A 26,493-nucleotide genomic window follows, 5' to 3' on the forward strand; every position below is an offset into this window, starting at 1 on the left:
AATGTCAAACACTGCATGCACAGACTGAGTCAGGAGGAAATAATGAAATGAGCCCCCAAACAGAATGGCTGCTTGGTGGCTAAGTGGAGAAGATCTACCAGCTGCCACAGGTGGAACATTTGATAAAGTAGTGGTAATGGTTCCTTCAGCTGGCAGTAGATAACCTCCTGAGACAGTACTTGACAGTGACTATTGCCACTAGGGCTGTCCCCGACTAAATAAAATACTGGTTGACCGAAATCGATTGGTCAAAATGTTTTTGTGTATTTTTCCATGTATAGACACACCCCATGTGTTATAATAAAATCAACTATATGCATTGAGCTTGTCAGATGCTTTAAGCTTACGCTTTGATGAAATACGACAAATGCCTCAAGAGGGCGCCAGAGATCTAGATAACCAGAAGAGAAACCGTAACCTGACCCAACTATTCTCCCCCCGCTCCTGCTGGCTTTCGCAGATTCTGCCACTACTCTCCTGAAGTTGCCAACCTTTCTCACGTGAAATGCCAATTTATCTTACCATTTATACAGATCTGCGTGCCAGTTATGGTTTCATATGCAAATGTTCATTAAACTGTTTCATTTAATTTATAATAACATCTTCATATCGCAAAATCAATGTCATGTGGTTAATCTGAATTCTATTAAAATCTAAGTGAAAATTAACAACTTAAAAACGAACTTCTAATGCCATTACCAACTATGTAAAAATATCCTTGAAATAACATTGGCTAGACATGGCCTGTCTGTAACGAACTTGAAACATTGTATCAACTATTTAACTTGGGTCCAGCCCAAAGCTTTCATGAGCGAACTTTCAACATTGTATAAAATATTCTGCGCCGTCAGAGTTTCCAGCACTAGTGAGTTCGGGACAGACACCCCTGTAGGTTATTTGTGCAAGGGATAAAAAGCAGTGCTTGACTTGGGCAGGAGGTCACTGGAGCGGAGTATCGGCACCTCAAGTTTTCTTGAGGTGCCGGTCCCCCAGGGTGGAGCCCTGGCTTTCATGGTAACGTCAACAGTGAAGAGGCAACTCCGGGATGCTGGCCTTCTAGGCAGAGTTGCAAAGAAAAAGCCATATCTCAGACTGGCCAATAAAAAGAAAAGATTAAGATGGACAAAAGAACAAAGACACTGGACAGAGGAACTCTGCCTAGAATGCCAGCATCCCGGAGTCGCCTCTTCACTGTTGACGTTGAGACTAGTGTTTTGCGGGTACTATTTAATGAAGCTGCCAGTTGAGGACTTGTGAGGTGTCTGTTTCTCAAACTAGACACTCTAATGTACTTGTCCTCTTGCTCAGTTGTGCACCGGGGCCTCCCACTCCTCATTCTATTCTGGTTAGAGACCGTTTGCGCTGTTCTGTGAAGGGACTAGTACACAGCGTTGTACGACATCTTCAGTTTCTTGGCAATTTCTCGCATGGAATAACCTTAATTTCTCAGAACAAGAATAGACTGACGAGTTTCAGAAGAAAGTTCTTTGTTTCTGGCCATTTCGAGCCTGTAATCGAACCCAGAAATGCTGATGCTCCAGATACTCAACGAGTCTAAAGAAGGCCAGTTTTATTGCTTCTTTAATCAGAACAAGAGTTTTCAGCTGTGCTAACATAATTGCAAAAGGGTTTTCTAATGATCAATTAGCCTTTTAAAATTATAAACTTGGATTAGCTAACACAACGTGCCATTGGAACACAGGAGTGATGGTTGCTGATAATGGGCCTCTGTACGCCTATGTAGATATTCCATAAACAATCAGACGTTTCCAGCTACAATAGACATTTACAACATTAACAATGTCTACACTGTATTTCTGATCAATTTGATGTTATTTTAAAATGACAAAAAAATGTGCTTTTCTTTCAAAAACAAGGACATTTCTAAATGACATCAAACTTTTCAACGGTAGTGTATATTTGTTACTGCTCGACTAAAACAATGTCGGTCGACCAACAGCCTAACGACCAAACAATCGACTAATTGGAGTCAGCCTTAATTGACACTAAAGAGAAGCGCCAGGGCAACCTGGAATGGAATAGGAGTGAGTCATTCCGGTTCCATACTGAAGCTTAACTTTCATATGAAGTTCTGCTTCTAGAAGTGTTTATGATACAACTGTATGTACGTCTATCTGGAGTTCCCTTTCGGTTCTTTGACACCATAGTAAACCCACCATCCCCACTGCATCTCAGAGCCCTTTCTCACACACACACACACAGCGAGAGCGAAAATAACCCGAGGCAGAGGAAAGGTGAGCTGACAGTGACTTCCCCCCCGGAGCTATGGTTGCTTGGAGGTTTCAGAGGGCAGTGCAGCCCTGGCTTTCAAGGTAAACCTTTTAAGACAGGATTCACCCACCTTCGCCTGGTAGGCCTGTGGAGATGAAACCACACATCCCTATTAGGAGATCCATCAGGCTTCCACAGGAGACGTCAGGGTGAAGGTGGGAATCGCTACTGTACCGGATGACCAGCGTTGCACTCAGCTTTCTAATGAGAGAATATTTTCATGCCAAGGTGATGGAATGGAAGTCATTTTTCTGCCCTACTGTCAAGCATCCAGGCTCATTTCACATAGTGGTACAGTGATGAGTCATAGTTGGGTCAGAGATGGGCTGAGTAACATTAAAAGGACAATGAGCATGCCATCCTCCCAGCCTTCTTTCTCCTCCATCTATCCCTCCCAGCAATCTGCCTTCCACAGGTCTGACAGCGGCGCACGCCTTGGCAACAAGTCACAACTGAAAAACACTTACCATCAACCATCCTGCTGGGGTCGTTTTATATCGATGTGCAAACAAAGGAGTTTAATGATATTTATGGTAAAGCAGGAATACTGTACACTATTTGAATTAACAAATGTCCCAATTAAGCCTTTATGGAATACAATGGTGGGTTGAGAACATCATGGAAGGTGCTTGCTGTTTTGTGGGACTTACAAATGCCCAACACACCCGTTCTCCATAAAAATAAACACTGCCACTGCAACCTCCACGCTTTATTGAACCGTCCCTGAGACAAGCAAGTGCTTTGTTAACATCCACCCTGAACTCGTATAATCTACCAAATATAATACAAGCATGTTTTACAAGGGCTATGATGGAAACAATCATAAGGAACGAGCACTTTCCACTACTCATGCCTGTTTCTATTACGTGGGTAATAGCTGGGAATGGTGCTAGGACTGCTAGAGGATCACAACCATAAGAGATAAAACAAGGGCACCCTATTCCGTATGTAGTGCACTACTTTTGACCAGGGCCCATAGAACTCTGGTCAAAATAAGTGCTCTATATAAAAGAGGGCTGGTAATTGCCAGGGACCTCACGATATGATATCATGATACTTAGTGTTTTCAGAAAGTATTCACACCCCTGGAATTTTTCCCACTTTTTGTTGTGTTATGAAGAGGGATTAAAATGGATTTAATTGTCATTTTCTTTCAACGGTCTATACAAAATACTCTAAAGTAAAAAAAGAAATAGAAAAAAATGAATATATATATATATATATATATATATACATACACATCTCAATGGAAAATAAATCACTAACGCATTTTGATTGGCTACGTATTCAACCCAGAGTCAATATAATCACCTCTGGCAGCAATTACAGCTGTGAGTCTTTCTGGGAAAGTCTCTAAGAGCTTTGGCAAAGATGGATTGTACAATATTTGCCCAATATTAATTTTTAAATTATTCAAGATCTGTCAAGTTGGTTGTTGAATATTGCTGGACAGCCATTTTCAAGTCTTGCCATCGATTTTCAAGCTGATTTACAGTACCAGTCAAAAGTTGACACACAAGGCATCATTTAAATTTATTTCAGGTGACTACCTCATGAAGCTGGTTGAGAGAATGACAAGAGTGTGCAAAGCGGTCATCAAGGAAAAGGGTGGCTACCTTGAAGAATCTAAAATATACTTTGATTTGTTTAACACTTCATTTGTTACTACAGTTGAAGTTGGAAGTTTACATACACTTAGGTTGGAGTCATTAAAAGTCGTTTTTCAACCACCCCACAAAATTCTTGTTAAGAAACTATAGTTTTGGCAAGTCGGTAAGGACATCTACTTTGTGCATGACAAGTCATTTTTCCAACAATTGTTTACAGACAGATTATTCCACTTATAATTCACTGTATCACAATTCCAGTGGGTCAGACGTTTACATACACTAAGTTGACTGTGTCTTTAAACAGCTTGGAAAATCCCAGAAAATTATGTCATGGCTTTAGAAGCTTCTGATTGACTCAAATTATGTCAATTGGCCTATTGGAGGTGTACCTGTGGATGTATTTCAAGGCCTACCTTCAAACTCAGTACCTCTTTGCTTGACATCATGGGGAAAATCTAAAGAAATCAGCCAAGGCTTCAGATTTTTTTTTGCAGATCTCCAAAAGTCTGGGTCATCCTTGGGAGCAATTTCCAAACGCCTGAAGGTACCACGTTCATCTGTACAAGCAATAGTACTCACGTATAAACACCATGGGACCACAAAGCCGTCATACCGCTCAGGAAGGAGACATGTTCTGTCTCCTAGAGATGAACGTACTTTGGTGTGAAAAGTGCAAATCAATCCCAGAACAACAGCAAAGGACCTTGTGAAGATGCTGGATGAAACAGGTACAAAAGTATTTATATCCACAGTAAAACGAGTCCTAAATTGACATAACCTGAAAGGTCGCTCAGCAAAGGAAGAAACCACTGCTCCAAAACCACCATAAAAAAGCCAGACTACCTACGGGTTGCAATTGCACATGGGGACAAAGATCTAACTTTTTGGAGAAATGTCCTCTAGTCTGAAATAGAACTGTTTGGCCATAATGACCATCGTTATGTTTGGAGGAAAAAGGGGGAGGCTTGTAAGCCGAAGAACACCATCCCAACCGTGAAGTACAGGGGTTGCAGCATCATGTTGTGGGGGTGCTTTGCTGCAGGAGGGACTGGTGCACTTCACAAAATAGATGGCATCATGAAGAACGAAAATGATGCGGATATATTGAAGGAACATCTCAAGACATCAGTCAGGAAGTTAAAGCTTGGTCGCAAATGGGTCTTCCAAATGGACAATGACCCCAAGCATACTTCCAAAGTTGTGGCACAATGGCTTAAGGACAACAAAGTCAAGGTATTGGAGTGGCCATCACAAAGCCCTGACCTCAATCCTATAGACAATTTATGGGCAGAACTGAAAAAGCGTGTACGAGCAAGGAGGCCTACAAACCTGACTCAGTTACACCAGCTCTGTCAGGAGGAATGAGCCAAAATTCACCCAACTTATTGTGGGAAGCTTGCGGAAGGCTACCCATAATGTTTGACCCAAGTTAAACAATTTAAAGGCAATGCTTCCAAATACTAATTGAGTGTATGTAAACTTCTGACCCTCTGGGAATGTGAAGAAATAAAAGCTGAAATAAATGTATTTTCTATTATTCTGACATTTCACATTCTTAAAATAAAGTGGTGACCCTAACGGACCTAAAACAGGGAATTTTTAATACATGGATTAAATGTCAGGAATTGTGAAAAACTGAGTTTAAATATACTTGGCTAAGGTGTATGTAAACTTCCGACTTCAACTCTACATAACTCCATATGTGTCATTTGATAGATTTGATGTCTTTACTAATATTCTACAATATAGAAAGAAAAACCCTTGAATGAGTAGTTGTGGTACTGTAAGTCAAAACTATAACTAGGCCACTCAGGAACATTCAATGTCATCTTGGTAATTAACTCCAGTGTATATTTGGCCTAGCGTTTTAGGCTATTGTCCTGCTGAAACATGGATTTGTCTCCCAGTGTCTGTTGGAAAGCAGACAACAGACCCTAATCTATAAAATATGAAGAGTGGTACTCAGTAATGTGTCGTGTTTGTCCCAAACATAATGCTTTGTATTCAAGACAAAAAAATGAATTCCTTTGACATATTTTTTGCAGTATTACTTTAGTGCCTTGTTGTAAACAGGATGCATGTTTTGGAATATTATGTATTCTGTACAGGCTTCCTTTTCACTCTCATTTAGGTTAGTATTGTGGAGTAACAACAATGTTTTGATCCATCCTCAGTGTTGTCCTCTCACACTCAATTAACTCTAACTGGTTTAAAATCACAGTTTCCTTCCTCTTCGTAAACTGAGTTAGGAAGGACGCCGGTTTCTTTGTTGTGACTGGGTGTATTGATACACCATCGAAAGTGTAATTAGTAACTTCACCATGCTCAAAGGGATATTCAAATTCTGCTTTTTTTTATTACCCATATACCAATAGGTGCCCTTCTTTGTGAGGCATTGGAAAACCTCCCTGGTCTTTGCTCTTGAGTCTGTGCTTGAAATTCACTGCTCGACTGAGGGACCTTTGTATGTGTGGGGTACAGAGATGAGGTAGTCATTCAAAAATGTTAAACAAGTTGGCTGGATGTCCTTTGGGTAGTGGACCTTTCTTGATACACAGGTGAAACTGTTGAGCGTGAAAAAACCCAGCAGCATTGCAGTTCTTAACCCAACGGAACGCACAAAAGACCACATCCCTCCTCCTAGTAGCCAGCTGCCCCGCCCCTCCCGGTCTTCTCTCAGAGACAACAGCATATCAGGAGGCAGCCATTGTCTGAACTGAGAAGTGGGAGTGTTGGAGGATATTGACATTTAACACATTCAATAAATAATGTATAATTAACAAAAGGCTCTTAATTAATTTCACAACCACAGCTGTTGTTTTTCCTCACACATGAGCAATGGGCGTGTCTAGGAGATATCATCACCGAGTACTAATCAGTAGCTTAGGTATGGAAACAGACCGCTCCGCCAACCATGGCCCCGTGACCAAGCCTTGGGTACCGCATAGAATACCCACAGAAGAGTGCCACCCTACTCTCAATCTCCTCTGAAGCTTTTGAAGGCAGCTCCAACGGATGCTCCCCGAGCACTGCACTGGCTCCATCAGATTAGGGGACAGTCTTATTCTCCAGAGAGAGAGAGACAAATGAAGAGACACACAAGATAAGCTTTACTTGTCCAAAAATATAAATACATTCTGTAAGTGGTTGTAGTTCAGTGGCACAGCACCCGTGCGAGACTGAGATTCCCACTAATCAGGCTTCTAAGGCGAGATACATAAGCATTGTAGAATAAATTCTCAAACACCATGCATGAACCCATTTTCCATTCAAGTTATGTACAATACAGTTTCTCTAAAGAATGCTATTAAATAGTTTACTTTTTCTGTTGTGTTGCAATTGTATTCATGGAGAATGACATTCTACCCATCCATACACCATCTGTGAAGAGAGAAAAATGATTATCATTGAAAGCACAATAAATCACATTAAGCTTTAAAAAGACATCAAAACGTATTTACTTATGTTGTATATTTACTTTATATGCTTATCTTTTATTATTTGTCATTGTTGTTGCATTGTCAAGACGAAACATGCAAATAAGCATTGCGTTGGACAGTGTATACCATTGTGTATCCTGTGCATACGACTAATAAAACTTGACAACTGTGTACAAACCATCAGGGCTTTCACAGAATCCCAGCACGTAAAGCTTGAGTGACTCAGGAACAGAATTCATAACACTGGCACTTTATTTCTTCCATACCTGCAATTTCCCCTCCATACACTTGAGTGAAATTAAGCATTTTCCCTTCCCAGGCACTGTCAGTCCAAAATGGCACCCTATTCCCTATGTAGCGCACTACTTCTTACCAGGGCTCTGGTCAAAAGCAGTGCACTAAATAGGGAATAAGTTGTCATTTTGGATGTACACTTATTTCTCCACCTCCACCGGCCTGCTCGCTGCACCTCATCACTCTGAGAGCTTCAGGTGCGGAGGGATATAATGAAAGGAGGAAGAGGATAGATTGATATTCTAGTCAGTCTACAGGGCTGTTGCCGGAGGCTGCTTTCATGTCTAATGCGACGACTGGCCCTCTGTAGCAGGCTTCAACCTCCCTGTTAAATATACAAGCCAACATCAGAGAGAGAGAGTGAGAGAGAATGGCAGGACTACGTAACTAGGCTACTGCCTGCCGGCCGAGAGTCAAACAAGGTTACAGTCTGAAGAAACTGAAGCGGAAAACGTTTGGGGGTTTGGCATTGACGGATGGATTTAATAAAACCATAACTTAGCAAAGACATTCATGAGCAGGGAAAACGTGAAGATTAATAGACACTCCCACACTGGATTTGGTCAGTTGAGTGTTGCGATCACTGAAGGTGATAATATGCCACTGTGTGTATCCCATACTCACTGATCTCAGGTGACTGTCCAAGACTGTTTGAGATGGCCACGTACTGTATGGCTACAGTCTTGCGAGCTCTGATCCAACGTTGCTATTTTGTGATTGTTTTGGCATTTATGTAACTTTTTTGTTGTTGTTGCACAAAATGTATTATTTCTTGTGTTTTTGTTCAACTTTACTTTTTATTTCATATTGTATAGTACTACTGATATTGATTATACTCTCTGGTCTTGTTACCATTTGATCTGAACGAACTGTGCCTCAAGTATGTTGGCAGAATCAAGCCTCTAGATGTTCATGTTAATTATCCTACATTATATTTGTTGAACATGACTGGTGTTGAGTCTATATTTAAGTAACTAAAAGTCTCAATGTTTGGCTACATTTCCTGCAGCCTCTCTCAGTCAATATGCATGTGACCTACACTTTGACATGCAGGCTTTTTAAAAATGTATGTACATGAAAAATAAATATTATTCAAACGTTGGCCTCTCTAATCCAATTCTGATTGGAGTAATTGTATGATATTGTTATTTTTCTTACTTGTTCATATAGACAACTTAAATCTCTCTATATATTTATTTTTTACTAGTCCCCGGACAAGCGTACAAGGGTTAATGTCGAGCCATGAGAGTGATTATTTTCTATAGCAAATCCAATTGAGGATGGTGTTAGTGGCACATCCACTTACTGCAGCCATTATGAGTGCAGGGAGGCAGCCAATCCCTCCCTCTAACATAAGAGCAGAGTCCATTTCTATTATGCCTCTGTGAACACATTCCCCAGTGGTGCCTGCTGCCCTGCCTCCTGAACTCTCCAGTACTGTGATACATATGACCTCTTTTTGTAGCATTGTTGCTTGGATCCCGTGTGGCTCAGTAAGTAGAGCATGGCGGTTGCGAGTTCAATTCCCTGGAGAACCAGTATGAAAATGTATGCACTCAGCAAAGTACAGTGGGGCAAAAAAGTATTTAGTCAGCCACCAATTGTGCAAGTTCTCCCACTTAAAAAGATGAGAGAGGCCTGTAATTTTCATCATAGGTACACTTCAACTATGACAGACAGAATGGGAAAAAATCCAGAAAATCACATTGTATGATTTTTAATGAATTTATTTGCAAATTATGGTGGAAAATAAGTATTTGGTCACCTACAAACAAGCAAGATTTCTGGCTCTCACAGACCTGTAACTTCTTCTTTAAGAGGCTCCTCTGTCCTCCACTCGTTACCTGTATTAATGGCACCTGTTTGAACTTGTTATCAGTATAAAAGACACCTGTCCACAACCTCAAACAGTCACACTCCAAACTCCACTATGGCCAAGACCAAAGAGCTGTCAAAGGACACCAGAAACAAAATTGTAGACCTGCACCAGGCTGGGAAGACTGAATCTGCAATAGGTAAGCAGCTTGGTTTGAAGAAATCAACTGTGGGAGCAATTATTAGGAAATGGAAGACATACAAGACCACTGATAATCTCCCTAGATCTGGGGCTCCACGCAAGATCTCACCCTGTGGGGTCAAAATGATCACAAGAACGGTGAGCAAAAATCCCAGAACCACATGGGGGGACCTAGTGAATGACCTGCAGAGAGCTGGGACCAAAGTAACAAAGCCTACCATCAGTAACACACTACGCCGCCAGGGACTCAAATCCTATAGTGCCAGACGTGTCCCCCTGCTTAAGCCAGTACATGTCCAGGCCCGTCTGAAGTTTTCTGCAAAGGGACCAGGACGACTGATCAGTGTAAAGTAAAGAATGAATGGGGCCATGTATCGTGAGATTTTGAGTGAAAACCTCCTTCCATCAGCAAGAGCATTGAAGATGAAACGTGGCTGGGTCTTTCAGCATGACAATGATCCCACACACACCGCCCGGGCAACGAAGGAAGCATTTCAAGGTCCTGGAGTGGCCTAGCCAGTCTCCAGATCTCAACCCCATAGAAAATCTTTGGAGGGAGTTGAAAGTCCGTGTTGCCCATCAACAGCCCCAAAACATCATTGCTCTAGAGGAGATCTGCATGGAGGAATGGGCCAAAATACCAGCAATAGTGTGTGAAAACCTTGTGAAGACTTACAGAAAACGTTTGACCTCTGTCATTGCCAACAAAGGGTATATAAATAACAAAGTATTGAGATAAACTTTTGTTATTGACCAAATACTTATTTTACACCATCATTTGCAAATTATTCATTAAAAATCCTACAATGTGATTTACTGGATTTTGTTTTCTCATTTTGTCTGTCATAATTGAAGTGTACCTATGATGAAAATTACAGGCCTCTCTCATCTTTTTAAGTGGGAGAATTTGCACAATTGGTGGCTGACTAAATACTTATTTGCCCCACTGCAACTTGCTCTGGATAAGAGTATCTGCTAAATTACTAAAACGTAAATGGATGGAAGCTTGATGACTGAATTTCACCCAACTGAAAAGTGATCTGGGATGCGACGGGAGCCCGAGGTGCCAATCAAAGATTTCGCTCTGTCTGGAGTAATTGAGCACCAAATGAGCACTTCTGGTTGAATGCACACAAGTTATGGATTGCTGAGGTGTATCTTATACTTGTGTTCATCTTCCATTTGATGAAGGTAATGATGGGGATAATGATGTTTATTGCATAATCTCCCAGAAAGTGCCCTGTCACTGAGGTCCTTACATATGACTGTCTGATAGAGCTTACAGAGACGACAGAAAGAGCCTGTCCTTTTCAAAGAGCTTTAATGTCAATATAAGAGTCCCACAAGGCATATCTGTCCAAAAGCATGGCAGAACACATACAGTGCCTTCCCATAGTATTCACACCCCTCACCTTTTCCCACATTTTGTTGTGTTACAGTCTGAATTTAAAATGGATTACATTTAGATATCTTTGTCATTGGCCTACACACAATATCCCCATAATGTCAAAGTGGAATACTGTTTTTCAAAATGTTTACAAATTAATAAAAAATGTGAAGCTGAAATGTCTTGAGTAAATAAGTATTCAACCCCTTTGTTATGGCAAGCCTAAATTAATACAGGAGTAAACATTAGCTTCACAAGTCATAAGTCGCATGGACTCACTCTGTGTTCAAAAATAGTGTTTAACATGATTTTTGAATGACTACCTCATCTCTGTACCCCACACAAACAATTATCTGTAAGGTCCCTCAGTTGAACAGTCAATATCAAACAGATTCAACCAGAAAGACCAGGGAGGTTTTCCAATGTCTCGCAAAGGGCAACTATTGGTAGATGGGTAAAACTAAAAAAGCAGACATTGAATATCCCTTTGAGCATGGTGAAGTTATTAATTACAGTTCAGATGGTGTATCAATACACCCAGTCACTACAAAGATACAGATGCCCTTCCTACCTCAGTTGCTGGGGGGAAGGAAACTGCTCATGGATTTAACCATGAGGCCAATGGTGACTTTAAAACAGTTACAGGGTTTAAAGGCTGTGATAGGAGAAAACTGTGGATGGACCAACAACATTGTAGTTACTCCACAATACTAACCTAATTGACAGAGTGAAAAGGAAAAGCCTGTACAGAATAAAAAATATTCCAGACCATGCATCCTGTTTGCAACACAGCACTAAAGTTATACTGGAAAAAAATGTGCCAAAGCAAATCACTTTTTGTCCTGAATAAAAAGTATTATGTGTTGCATTGGATTTGCCCAAAACATAACTGTTAGCACTCTCCATATTTTCAAGCATAGTGGTGGCTGCATCATGTTATGATTGTAATAGTTAAGGACAGGGGAGTTTTTCCAGGACAAAAAGGAAACAGAATGGGGCAAAACAAAGAAAAAAATGTAGCCCACTTTGTAAGAGCAAAATGTGGAAGAAATCTGAAGGCACTGTATGCGCATATTTTTTTAGACAAGGGTGAATCAACTGTGTTCTGAGTGCTAGGCACACAGGTACACAGTGGGCAGATCACTGGGTGATCCTGGGCTGGGAGTGAAAGCAGCATCTGCATCCCAAAGGGTAAACTATGCCCTATAAAGTGCACTACTATGGGCCCTTGTCAAAACTAGTGTACTTTAAAGAGAATATGGTGCCTTTTGGGATGCAGCCAGGAGGAGAGGAGGGTGTTATGAGTCATCCACTGAGGGCGGCAGAGCAGAGGCCTGACTGACGAGGTGGTGTCTGACTGCAATATTGGAGATAGCTCTGAATCCCACCGAGAGGCAGGCTTTCTGAGCACATCTGAAGATTGACGGACACCCGCTGACTTAATTCAGAGAGCTCAGGGTTCTCTCCAACTGTAGTGTAAAGCTCTCTCTCGCACTAAGCCTGGAGGGCATGTACGTTTTATTTTTTATTATTTTAATAATAAGCAAAACTAAAGACAGAAAATGCACTGTTTAAATATATTGGTATTGCAATCACATACCCTCAGCCCTCTAAATAATTAATCATTGACTACATTAAAGGGGCAATCCTTAGCTGAAACAATAAAGCGGGCAATCCACTTCTGTTTTGGTAAAAAGCTGAGGGATTTGCCCGGAGAAATGGAAGCACTCTCAAATTCAGACAGAGCTATTAATGCAAGGACTAAATGTCCAAGATATAAAAAGTATAGTTTAAAGGGGTTAGAATATGTTGAGATGAACAGTAATTTTGGCACCTTACATTGTAATAAACAGCAATTCTTACATTGCAGAATAGACAGAATAAAATAATTATGTAAGGTGAGGCAATTTCATTACTTACAGTTGAAGTCGGAAGTTTACATACTCTTAGGTTGGAGTCATTCAAATTTGTTTTTCAACCACTCCACACATTTCTTGTTAAACTATGCAGTCGTGGCCAAAAGTTCTGAGAATGACACAAATATAAATTTTCACAAAGTCTGCTGCTTCCGTTTCTTTAGATATTTTTGGAAGATGCTACTATGGAATATTGAAGTATAATTACAAGCATTTCATAAGTGTCAAAGGCTTTTATTGGCAATTACATGAAGTTGATGCAAAGAGTCAATATTTACAGTCTTGACCCTTCTTTTTCAAGACCTCTGCAATCTGCCCTGGCATGCTGTCAATTAACTTCTGGGCCACATCCTGACTAATGGCAGCTCATTCTTGCATAATGAATGCTTGGAGTTTGTCAGAATATGTGGGTTTTTATTTGTCCACCCGCCTCTTGAGGATTGACCACAAGTTCTCAATGGGATTAAGGTCTGGGGAGTTTCCTGGCCATGGGCCCAAAATATCAATGTTTTGTTCCCCGAGCCACTTAGTTATCACTTTTGCCTTATAGCAAGGTGCTCCATCATGCTGGAAAAGGCATTGTTCGTCACCAAACTGTTCCTGGATGGTGGGGAGAAGTTGCTCTCGGAGGATGTGTTGGTACCATTCTTTATTCATGGCTGTGTTCTTCGGCAAAATTGTGAGTGAGACCACTCCCTTGGCTGAGAAGCAACCCCACACATGAATGGTCTCCGGATGCTTTACTGTTGGCATGACACAGGACTGATGGTAGCCCTCACCTTGTCTTCTACGGACAATATTTTTTTACGGATGCCCCAAACAATCGGGAAGGGAATTCATCAGAGAAAATGACTTTACCCCAGTCCTCAGCAGTCCAATCCCTGTACCTTTTGCAGAATATCAGTCTGTCCCTGAAGTTTTTCCTGGAGAGAAGTGGCTTCTATGCTGGCAACAGGCCATCCTCCAAAAGTCGTCACCTCACTGTGCGTGCAGATGCACTCACATCTGCCTGCTGCCCTCACATCTGCCTGCTGCCATTGCTGAGCAAGCTCTGTACTGGTGGTGCCCCGATCCCGCAGCTGAGTCGACGTTAGGAGACGGTCCTGGCGCTTGCTGGACTTTCTTGGGCGCCCTGAAGTCTTCTTCACAACAATTGAACAGCTCTCCTTGAAGTTCTTGATCCGATAAATGGTTGCTTTAGGTGCAATCTTACTGGCAGCAATTTCCTTGGCTGTGAAGCCCTTTCTGTGCAAAGCAATGATGACGGCACGTGTTTCCTTGCAGGTAACCATGATTAACAGAGGAAGAACAATGATTCCAAGCACCACTCTCCTTTTGAAGGTTCCAGTCTATTATTCGAACTCAATCAGCATGACAGAGTGAGCTCCAGCCCTGTCCTCGTCAACACTCACACCTGTGTTAACGAGAGAATCACTGACATGATGTCAGCTGGTCCTTTTGTGGCAGGGCTGAAATGCAGTGGAAATGTTTTTGGGGGATTCAGTTCATTTGCATGGCAAAGAGGGACTTTGCAATTAATTGCAATTCATCTGATCACTCTTCATAACATTCTGGAGTATATGCAAATTACCATCATATGAACTGAGGCAGCAGACATTGTGAAAATGTATATTTGTGTCATTCAAAACTTTTGGCCACGACTGTAGTATTGGCAAGTCGGTTAGGACATCTACTTTGTGCATGACACAGATATTTTTTCCAACAATTGTTTACAGACAGATATTTATTCAATCTTTCGATCTTTGTTTACAGACAGATATTTATTTCACTTATAATTCACTGTATCACAATTCCAGTGGGTCAGAAGTTTACATACACTAAGTTAACTGTGCCTTCAAACAGCTTGGAAAATTCCAGAAAATGATGTCATGGCTTTAGAAGCTTCTGATAGGCTAATTGACATAATTTGAGTCACTGTGGATGTATTTCAAGGCCTACCTTCATACTCACTGCCTCTTTGCTTGACATCATGGGAAAATCCAAAGAAATCAGCCAAGACATCAGAAAACAATTGCAGACCTCCACAAGTCTGGTTCATCCTTGGGAGCAATTTCCAAACACCTTAAGGTACCACGTTCATCTGTACAAACAATAGTACGCAAGTATAAACACCATGGGACCACGCAGCTGTCCTAACACTCAGGAAAGAGAAGCGTTCTGTCTCCTAGAGATGAACGTACTTTGGTGCAAAAAGTGCAAATTAATCCCAGAACAACAGCAAAGGACCTTGTGAAGACGTAACCTGAAAGGCCGCTCAGCAAGGAAGAAACCACTGCTCCAAAACAGCCATAAAAAAGCCAGACTACGGTTTGTAATTGCACATGGGGACAAAGATCGTACTTTTTGGAGAAATGTCCTCTGGTCTGATGAAACAAAAATAGAACTGTTTGGTCATAATGACCATTGATATGTTTGGAGGAAAAATGGGGATGCTTGCAAGCCGAAGAACACCATCCCAACTGTGAAGCACGGGGGTGGCAGCATCATGCTGTGGGGGTGCTTTGTTGCAGGAGGGACTGGTGCACTTCACAAAATAGATGGCATCATGAGGGAGGGAAATTATGTGGATATATTGAAGCAACATCTCAAGACATCAGTCAGTTAAAGCTTGGTTACAAATGGGTCTTCCAAATCGACAATGACCCCAAGCATACTTCTAAAGTTGTGGCAAAATGGCTTAAAGACAACAAAGTCAATGTATTGGAGTGGCCATCACAAAGCCCTGACCTCAATCCTATAGAAAATGTGTGTGCAGAACTGAAAAAGCGTGTGCAAACAAGGAGGCCTACAAACTGGACTCAGTTACACCATCTCTGTCAGGAGGAAATGGGCCAAAAAAATTCACACAACTTATTGTGGGAAGCTTGTGGAACGCTACCTGAAACGTTTGACCCAAGTTAAACAAGTTAAAGGCAATGCTACCAAATACTAATTGAGTGTATGTAAACTTCTGACCCACTGGGAGTGTGATGAAAGAAATTAAAGCTGAAATAAATCTCTCTCTCTACTATTATTCTGACATTTCACATTCTTAAAATAAAGGGGTGATCCTAACTGACCTAAGACAGGGAATTTTTACTAGGATTAAATGTCAGGAATTGTGAAAAACTGAGTTGAAATGTATCTGGCTAAGGTGTATGTAAACTTCCGACTTCAACTGTATACTGTGAGGCTATTTCATTACTTATACTGTGAGGGTATTGAATTACTTATACTGAGTTTACTCACTTTTTCCCCCTAATCATAATGTCCAATGTGTTGGCCAACCATGTTTCATTTGGATGACATTTCATGCTTTTAACAACTGTATAGCCTTGCATGAAATACATGGCCCCAGGAACCACCTGGGGTAGGCCTATTTGGTTGCATGTAGTCTGGTCTATTGTGTATTCGTAACCCCCACCCCCCCCATCGATAGTGGCCATGTGTATACTAACAATACAATTCCCTATGGCCATATTTCTTTTAGAATCTCAGGTTATAACTACTGGAGGGACGCCATTGTTTTTCTTCATCATTAACGAGTACTTCTTCGTCAGACATGTTTGTAAATGGTTGTTTACTTCGTGTAACTAATCTGCCATGGTAGGCTACGGTCCTCACTTCTCCACCGGATTATTCTTTTTTTTGCCCCTGTAATTGTGAATAAGGGCTTTACATGCAGTTTTAACAAATAGGGATTCGCCCACGATAGTGCACATGCGCAGTTGTTACCCATTTACACTGTTGTTGCAGTCTGCACATAAAATAATCTCAATCGTTTTAGGTGGAACATTGACTCAATACCGATAGTACTTTTGATCAAAAATAGCTAATTCGGCAATACGCTTTAAATAAAACAAAGAATAAGTCCATAATTTGCAGATGTCTCAATCGCTCTGACTGACAACGGAGCAGAGCTAACAGCACATAGACACGTCACATGACCCGTTTTTGCAGATTTCCAGTTGGAGACTGTAGAGAAAGAGAGGAGAAGGCAAACTCCACCTAACCAGTTACAATGTATGGAATCACTTGACAAATTTGGGATTTTAGGTTCGATTTTTAGGTTCGTACTTATCAATAAAACTTTAAAAAACAGCACAGTTTTAGCCCTTATAAAAGATGGTAAGACATGTCTTTGTAAGGCATTGTTGAAGTGAAGAGAGAATGCAGGTGATAATGGGGGATGTGGTTCTTGAATCCAACCATAGAAATTGCTGCAATGTTACCAAGGTCAGTGTTGCAGGAAATTGTGAAAGGTGTGTGTTTGAGTAGACTTACAGGAAGGGAGTGATGTTCCGCAGACCTTTAAGGTACTGCAGGGACTCTGAATCCACTTATGAGTCCTTTCTATGCCACCAACATGATCTGTTTCTCTGAATTGCCATGTGAAAGCCTAACACTTTATAATTTAGCTAGTCATATTGGCAATAGAACAAGCTTTAAAATCATGCCCACCTGACCCAGATTGATTTATAATAGACAGTTTTTGGATTGCAGGGTTGTGTTCCAAACAAAACTACAAGTGTGCTTGCTCTAGTTCCTCAACGGTACAGCTAGTAGAGCTCAAAAAATACTTATGAATCTTAAAACGACATTGAAATTACTTAGGAACTGTGCACACATTGGAGAGGTGTGCAGCCACTTGGAGATACCAGTTAGTTCTCTCACTCAAACCAGTGTCATTTTTTTGTCTTATGCCACATCTACCCTACATTTCCCACTAGTACTCTTATACGTTACCGAATGTATCCAGAGTATTTTCAGATTTCGTTATTAACAAATGCAGCGAAAAATACAATAAATGTAAAATGCACATCAAATCAAGAGTTTAATGTTTGGATTCAGTCTTGTGTCAGGTGAACTGTTGTGTCCTCAACTTTGGTCTAATAATTGTCCCATAATCTCCAAACTGTTCCCATGCATATGCTTTAAATATTTCTTCTGTAAGAAACATTTCAATTTAGCCCTATCCATATAGCCCTATCCAGCTAAACCGCTGCTCTTAGCAAAAATGTGTTTGGAGTTACCCGTCTAGCTAATAGGCTATGTTAGAGTTTACACTTCCTCTTCCAATTAGATTGTGGCTGATGAGGTCAAAATAATGAAAAACTATATACCAAATCTATTCATTTTAAAATGTTGATTACTTCTCCTTGCCATTATTATTCACCTGAGAAAAAGTGAATAATAATTGTGTTAATGTATGATGGGGGCCCCTTGGTCCTGATTTGCCTGGGGGGAGGTCCCTGGGCAAGAAAAGGTTGAAGACCCCTGTTCTAAGGCAGTGTCAACACAACATTCTCTGTTCTATTGGTTGTGTTGTGTATGGCCTTCTAGTTATCAGACCAAGTCTCTACATTTTAATATAGGAGAAGATTGTGCAAGACTGTGGAGGAAAACAGACCAGTTTTTTTTAGGATTTGCTTTAAGAGTTTGCTGCAAGCGAATCAATGATTACATGCTTCTATGGTTTGCAAGGAATTGAATATCGATAAGGGGAAGCAGGGGTTTCATCTGCAACTCATTTGTAATTAGGCTAAATATAATTTCATTGCAACGCAAATTACTTCAGTAACGATGGAGTATACGAAATGGCACACTGAACATTGTTGAAATCTTCTGATTCAAAGATGGCAATCTGGAAAATACCTTAGTATTGTTAACATGCACACAAAAGCAAAACATTTACTAAAACTTCTGATTCAAAAATGGCACTCCGGACAAGATCTTGAAATTGTTTAACATAGGCCTACCTAGATAAGGGAAGGACAGAACACTTTCCATTGACAAGCATGATGCAGTTACACACACACAAAACACCGACTGCGTCTCCCTCCCCGGTCCCCACCACGTTCACCTTGAGCTGCTGGAGGGCAGACGGGCAAGGGGGCGGTGCTAGGTGGGCAATGCTAGGTGGGCGGTAGCAAGTCTGTGAGCCTGCCTAGCAAGGACAGGAGGCAGACTGATAGACAGCCATCGATTGCTCCGCTAAGGAATCACACAGTTAAGACCGGGTTTACTCTCCTTTAGTCTGCCTTTTTGAATTCCCTTTGACAGTCAGCAACACTAGCCCGGGCCCAGAACAGCTACCAAGCCCAGGTACAAATTATGTATCTGTTGTGTTGAGATAAGGCATTGAACTGACAAGGAGGGATGGGAGTTTAAACTGAACCCCAATCACTAACACAGTCAGTACAAGGTCCTCACAAAAGAGTTGAGGTAATTCCATAGTGCTGCATAAGAAGTGTGAAAGTGGCTCTTTCATGGTGCAACACAGATACATGACTGCAGTTTGTGACTCATAGCTCCTCACAGAAAACAAATGAGTGCTTTGGGGTACGCCCCCAGAGATAGAAATTGCATTCTTCAGTCGTCCCCCAGTTAACTCTCTTTTAAAGTCCAATTCTCCCAGCAGTCAATATATCACCTTAGCTTTATTCTAGTCCTCCACCATACGTCTGATTCGGCGAAAATAAACTAATCTCATAAAGTAGGAAAATGAACTAGGCCCACATTTTAGGTCCCTAAGAAAATTCAATTGCAGATAAACAGGTATCCCATTTCCAAGATGAGAATGGCTCGCTGGCAGGAAGAAATCCATCTGTTCCCTTGCTTTCGGCTTGAAAGTCGTTTCTCGATGCCGGCCATAAGAAACACCGCAGTTTTGAAGAACCATTCCACTTAGGTAGCATTAAGCTAGTGTTATTGTAGGGGTTAAAGGTCAAGGTTTTCTGATACTGATCACACTGCTTTAATGATCAAATTAAACAGTGAATTGAACTAATTGGTGGCAGTGTTGAGGCGTGGATACTAGACTGGTGGGAAAGGCATGGAAAGATGACCAATCACGTCATTAAATCTGGGTACATTACATTCAGCCACAGAAAAAACACCATCAGGCAGAATAATTATGCTACATAGCCTAATATTAAGCGCTTTTACTGGTTGTCTCTCCTCACAAACACCCAATCACAGCCCCTGAGCGCCGCCCCCTTCCATTAGAAAGGTTTGATTTTCAAATCCAAACAATGAGAAGTCTGTAAGCCTGAGGGAAAAATATATATTTGAGAGGACTAGGGATATGGATCTTTCTCTTTGAAGACGATTCGATACATATGTATCGTAGACACATGGGCTCCGATATGATACAGGAAGACGAGGCATCTACCACCCCACTACCACTATCAGATTAGGGCCATAAAAGAGACTAGACATCTACCACTATCAGATTAGGGTCATAAAAGAGACTAGACATCTACCACCGATCAGATTAGGGGGGGACAATGTAGCTTGTGTTTTTTGTCCCCCCACTTTGGTTCTGAAATCACCATCACCCACTAATTAACTTGTCATTTTTGTGTTTGAGCTAGTAATGTATCAATATTTACCGTTTACAAATTAGCTATGACATAGCCAATGAATATATAGCACAACTTTAGATTTCTTACTCAATCTCAAAATCGAAAGGTTTTGACCATTTGGATATTTTTAATGGAGCGATCTTTTCTTCTCCGCTCACTTCGGCAATGCAGTGTGCCTCGTAAAAGTTATTGCTGTCCTCATTATGAAATTATCAATTTTACCCTGCATATCTAACCATTACCATATACCCTGACTGTTTAAAGCAAAACTACCAAAACTATTGCTGATCAAAATAAAAATCTATTGTAAGCCCCGTTCAACAGGTACACAAGCAGGTATAGCCAGATGAAAGTTGTCTCCGGTAGCTCACTTTTATTCTGCTAAATCACAACAACGCATAGATAACAATAACCTAGAAAATTACATAGGTTGTCACTCAAATAATAAAGCCTAATATCACGCAAGCCATTTTAGCATTTGAATGCTGAAGGTGCAGTGCACGAAGCTGGGCAGTTTGACTAAGCTACTGATATTGCCTGGGTTGTTCGGCATACAAAATGACTTGCAGATCAATGACTGTCAACACAGTTACATGCAGATCGACACTGAAGGAGAGGACACTTCAATTGTCATAAAATATCAGGCATTTCCATAAGGTAGAATATAATATGAGCAAGAAAAACAAATTGTGAACCAACGATTCGTAATGTTTGAATACATTTTCTGACCAACGCATGCTACATTTGGATCGGTTTGGGGTCAGCGTATTGACGCACTTGTATCTTTTAAACATTTGAATAGGGGACCGATGCCTATCGGTGAATCGTTACATTCCTTGAGAGAACTAATCAAAACCGTTGCACAATATCGGAGTGAATATTGCATTAACAAACTGCCTCCTTCCCAGACCAGTGTCACGGCTCTCTGTGTGCTGAGTCACCTAGGTCCTGTCAGCCAGGCTAATTCAGGAGGGCTTCTCAACTAAAAAGGGGCATCTTTTTCAGAAGAACAACATTTCCTCAATAAATGCAATAGTCCAAGAGCTGTTAAGAGTAATCTGAACTTTGTCCCTTTTTGGAAAAAGATGACTTAGTCTAGAATTTACACATAAGAACCTCGAACTCCGACCACATACCAGACAATGGTTTCCCGCTTTGGGCAAATCAATATCAGACAAATCCATTCAAACAGGCTATAATAATGTTGTAGACCTGCTAAGTAAATGGAGTAAGGTGGTGGCTAACAAAGTTCAATGACAACTGCACCAATTTGCAGTTTGACCCAATGCTGTCGTGTGCTTAAGAGCCACTTGACATGTAGAGCACGTGACCGCAGATGGCTATGTGTGTGCGCAAGTGTGTGTGCAAAGGTGGGTGGGGGTTATTAGGGGCCTCAGCACACAGCTCAATTAAAACCAGTGAGTGAGCACATCTAGCTGGTGTGAAAGAGCATTCAGTGTCACTCTTCATTAAGTCCAGATCTTTTCCACATCTACTGTCAGCCATTTGAAATGACCAGAGGGCTCTCCATCGCCTCCAACTGAACCCTCTCTCATACTCCAGTCTGTTAATGGGCCCTTAACTTAGACCAGAACTAAGGCAAATCAAATCTAAAACCTAATCGTCCACTCAGCAAATGCTTTTTTGCCTCCTAGGAGTCCATTTTCCAGTCCCATCCACTTCACTGCAAAATGCTCAAATAAAACAGAGCGACTCGATAAGTCCTTTGTATTCTAACAAAATACAGGCTATTGCGATTAATGCAAAACTATTTCCCAAACTAAATAAAATAGATAGTCCAATATGGTCCCATTTAAAGGGAAAATTGCACATTAAATAAGCAGAGCTGGAAACATGAGGGAGGCAGGAGTCGGGACACAATCCAGCCGCACAGCAATAGACAAAAGCCATCACACAGCTTTGGCCTCTCATTGAAATATCATTGAAGGAATTTCCGGCAAACATGCTATGAAGTGGAGAGCTGCGCCACTGTGAATGAATAAACCAGATTCCAATTCCCCCCCGTTTCATGTTGGCTCGAACAGATATATGGCTGTATGCAGAGGCTCTGGAGCAGATGGCCTCAGCAGCTGAACCAAGACAGTGAGTGAGGCAGGCATAATTCCAATCAAATCAAATGTTATTTGTCACATGAGCCGAATACAACAGGTGTAGACCTTACAGTGAAATGCTTACTTACAAGCCCTTAACCAACAATGCAGTTTTAAGAAAAATAAGTGTAACAAAAAAAAAATGTAAGTAACAAATAATTAAAGAGCAGCAGTAAAATAACAGTAGTGAGGCTATATACAGGGTGTACCGGTACAGAGTCAATGTGCGGGGGGCACCAGTTAGTTGAGGTAATGTGTACAGTGCCGTGCGAAAGTATTCAGCCTTCGCGACCTTTTGCCACATTTCAGGCTTCAAACATAAAGATATAAAACTTGATTTTTTTGTGAAGTATCAACAACAAGTGAGACACAATCATGAAGTGGAACGACATTTATTGGATATTTCAAACTTTTTTAACAAATCAAGAACTGAAAAATTGGGCGTGCAAAATTATTCAGCCCCTTTACTTTCAGTGCAGCAAACTCTCTCCAGAAGTTCAGTGAGGATCTCTGAATGATCCAATGTTGACCTAAATGACTAATGATGATAAATACAATCCACCTGTGTGTAATCAAGTCTCCGTATAAATGCACCTGCACTGTGATAGTCTCAGAGGTCCGTTAAAAGCGCAGAGAGCATCATGAAGAACAAGGAACACACCAGGCAGGTCCGAGATACTGTTGTGAAGAAGTTTAAAGCCGGATTTGGATACAAAAAGATTTCCCAAGCTTTAAACATCCCAAGGAGCACTGTGCAAGCGATAATATTGAAATGGAAGGAGTATCAGACCACTGCAAATCTACCAAGACCTGGCCGTCCCTCTAAACTTTCAGCTCATACAAGGAGAAGACTGATCAGAGATGCAGCCAAGAGGCCCATGATCACTCTGGATGAACTGCAGAGATCTACAGCTGAGGTGGGAGACTCTGTCCATAGGACAACAATCAGTCGTATATTGCACAAATCTGGCCTTTATGGAAGAGTGGCAAGAAGAAAGCCATTTCTTAAAGATATCCATAAAAAGTGTCGTTTAAAGTTTGCCACAAGCCACCTGGGAGACACACCAAACATGTGGAAGAAGGTGCTCTGGTCAGATGAAACCAAAATTGAACTTTTTGGCAACAATGCAAAACGTTATGTTTGGCGTAAAAGCAACACAGCTCATCACCCTGAACACACCATCACCACTGTCAAACATGGTGGTGGCAGCATCATGGTTTGGGCCTGCTTTTCTTCAGCAGGGACAGGGAAGATGGTTAAAATTGATGGGAAGATGGATGGAGCCAAATACAGGACCATTCTGGAAGAAAACCTGATGGAGTCTGCAAAAGACCTGAGACTGGGACGGAGATTTGTCTTTCAACAAGACAATGATCCAAAACATAAAGCAAAATCTACAATGGAATGTTTCAAAAATAAACATATCCAGGTGTTAGAATGGCCAAGTCAAAGTCCAGACCTGAATCCAATCGAGAATCTGTGGAAAGAACTGAAAACTGTTGTTCACAAATGCTCTCCATCCAACCTCACTGAGCTCGAGCTGTTTTGCAAGGAGGAATGGGAAAAAATTTCAGTCTCTCGATGTGCAAAACTGATAGAGACATACCCCAAGCAACTTACAGCTGTAATCGCAGCAAAAGGTGGCGCTACAAAGTATTAACTTAAGGGGGCTGAATAATTTTGCACGCCCAATTTTTCCGTTTTTGATTTGTTAAAAAAGTTTGAAATATCCAATAAATGTCGTTCCACTTCATGATTGTGTCCCACTTGTTGTTGATTCTTCACAAAAAAATACAGTTTTATATCTTTATGTTTGAAGCCTGAAATGTGGAAAAAGGTCGCAAAGTTCAAGGGGGCCGAATACTTTCGCAAGGCACTGTACATGTAGTTAGAGTTAAAGTGACTATTCATAGATAATAAACAGAGTAGCAACAGTGTAAAAGAGGGGGGGGGGGGCAATGCAAATAGTCTGGGTAGCCATTTGATTAGCTGTTCTGGAGTCTTATGGCTTGGGGGGTAGAAGCTGTTAAGAAGCCATTTGGACCTAGACTTGGCGCTCCTACACTGCTTGCCGTACGGAAGCAGAGAGAACAGTCTATGACTAGGGTGGCTGGTGTCTATGACAATCTTAGGGCCTTCCCCTGACACCGCCTGGTAGAGGTCCTGGATGGCAGGAAGCTTGGCCCCGGTGATGTACTGGGCCGTACGCACTACCCTCTGTAGTGCCTTGCAGTCAGAGACCGAGCAGTTGCCATAACAGGGAGTGATGCAGCCAGTCAGGATGCTCTCGATGGTGCAGCTGTAGAACATGTTCAGGATCTGAGGACCCATGCCAAATATTTTCAGTCTCCTGAGGGGGAACAGGCTTTGTTGTGCCATTTTCACAACTGTCTTGGTGTGTTTGGACCATGATAGTTTGTTGGTGAAGTGGACACCAAGGAACTCGAAGCTCTCAACCTGCTCCACTACAGCCCAGTCGATGAGAAGGGGGGCGTGCTCGGTCCTCCTTTTCCTGTAGTCCAAAATCATCTCCTTTGTCAAGATCACGTTGAGGGAGAGGTTGTTATCCTGGCACCACACTGCCAGGTCTCTGACCCCCTCCATGTAGGCTGTCTCATCGTTGTTGGTGATCAGGCCTACCACTGTTGTGTCATCGGCAAACTTAATGATGGTGTTGGAGTTGTGCCTGGCCATGCAGGCATGAGTGAACAGGGAATACAGGAGGGGACTGAGCATGCACCCCCGGGGGTGGCACCCGTGTTGAGGATAAGTGTGTTGGATGTGTTGTTACCTACACTTACCACTTGGGGGCGGTCCATCAGGAAGTCCAGGATCCAATTGCAGAGGGAGGTGTTTAGTCCCAGGGTCCTTAGCTTCGTGATGAGCTTTGAGGGCACTATGGTGTTGAACGCTGAGCTGTAGTCAATGAATAGCATTCTCACATAGGTGTTCCTTTTGTCCAGGTGGGAATGGGCAGTGTGGAGTGCAATAGAGATTGCATCATCTGTGGATCTGTTGGGGCGGTATGAAAATTGGAGTGTGTCTAGAGTTTCTGGGATAATGGTGTTGATGTGAGCCATGACCAGCCTTTCAAAGCACTTAATGGCTACAGACGTGAGTGCTATGGGTTGGTAGTCATTTAAGCAAGTTACCTTAGTGTTCTTGGGCACAGGTTGAAAATGTCAGTGAAGATTCATTGAAAGCAGCAGCTCTACCCTTTAGCTCAGTGCGAATGTTTCCTGTAATCAATGGCTTCTGGTTGGGGTATGTACGTACGGTTACTGTGGGGACGACCTCATCAATGCACTTATTGACAAAGCCAGTGACTGATGTGGTGTACTCCTCAATGCCATCAGAAGAATCCTGGAATATATTCCAGTCTGTGCTAGCAAAACAGTCCTGTAGCTTAGCATCTGCTTCATCTGACCACTTTTTTATTGAACAAGTAAGCTTCCTGCTTTGCTTTTTGCTTGTAAGCAGGAATCAGGAGGATATAATTATGGTCAGAGTCGCCAAATGGAGGGTAAGGGGGAGCTTTGTATGAGTCTCTGTGCGTGGAGTAAAGGTGGTGTAAGAGTTTTTCCCCCCTCTGGTTGCACATTTAACATGCTGGTAGAAATTATGTAAAACAGATCAAAGTTCCCTGCATTAAAGTCCCCGGCCACTAGACAGCACCGCCTCTGGATGAGTGTTTTCCTGTTTGCTTATGGCCATATACAGCTCATTGAGTGCGGTTTGTGGTGGTAAATAGGCAGCTACGAAGAATATACATGAAAACTCAAATGAAATAGTGTGGTCTACAGCTTATCATGAGATACTCTACCTCAGGCAAGCAAAACCCCAAGACTCATTAGATTTCATGCACCAGCTGTTGTTTACAATATAGATAGACATCGACATCCCGCTAACAAGAGACTGGGCGATCTATGATCTGTCATAAAGGGTTCAGATAGTACTGGTTGGAAGTCGAAACAGGGGTTACCAGGGGAGGTAACCCAGTCATTCATGGCTAACATTTCATACAGGACAAAAACAGGCTTCAGCACAAAGAGATCTGT

At 41.7% G+C, this 26,493-nt stretch overlaps 1 protein-coding gene across 7 annotated transcripts in view; it reads right to left on the bottom strand.

The window, feature by feature from the left end:
* LOC109900647 (mRNA-capping enzyme-like) overlaps positions 1-26,493 on the bottom strand; it is a 138,216-nt gene that overhangs the window by 53,877 nt on the left and 57,846 nt on the right. Inside the window, exon 8 of one of the 7 annotated variants that reach the window (XR_002256634.2) lies at positions 6,990-7,283. The exons of the other annotated variants lie outside the window; for them this stretch is intronic. The gene's annotated coding sequence lies outside the window, so the exon portion shown is untranslated. Of the gene's footprint in view, positions 1-6,989; positions 7,284-26,493 lie in introns of those variants that run through there. 7 annotated transcript variants of the gene reach the window in all.

Source organism: Oncorhynchus kisutch, linkage group LG12, assembly GCF_002021735.2.
Source record: "Oncorhynchus kisutch isolate 150728-3 linkage group LG12, Okis_V2, whole genome shotgun sequence".
Classification (NCBI taxonomy): Eukaryota; Metazoa; Chordata; class Actinopteri; order Salmoniformes; family Salmonidae; genus Oncorhynchus; species Oncorhynchus kisutch.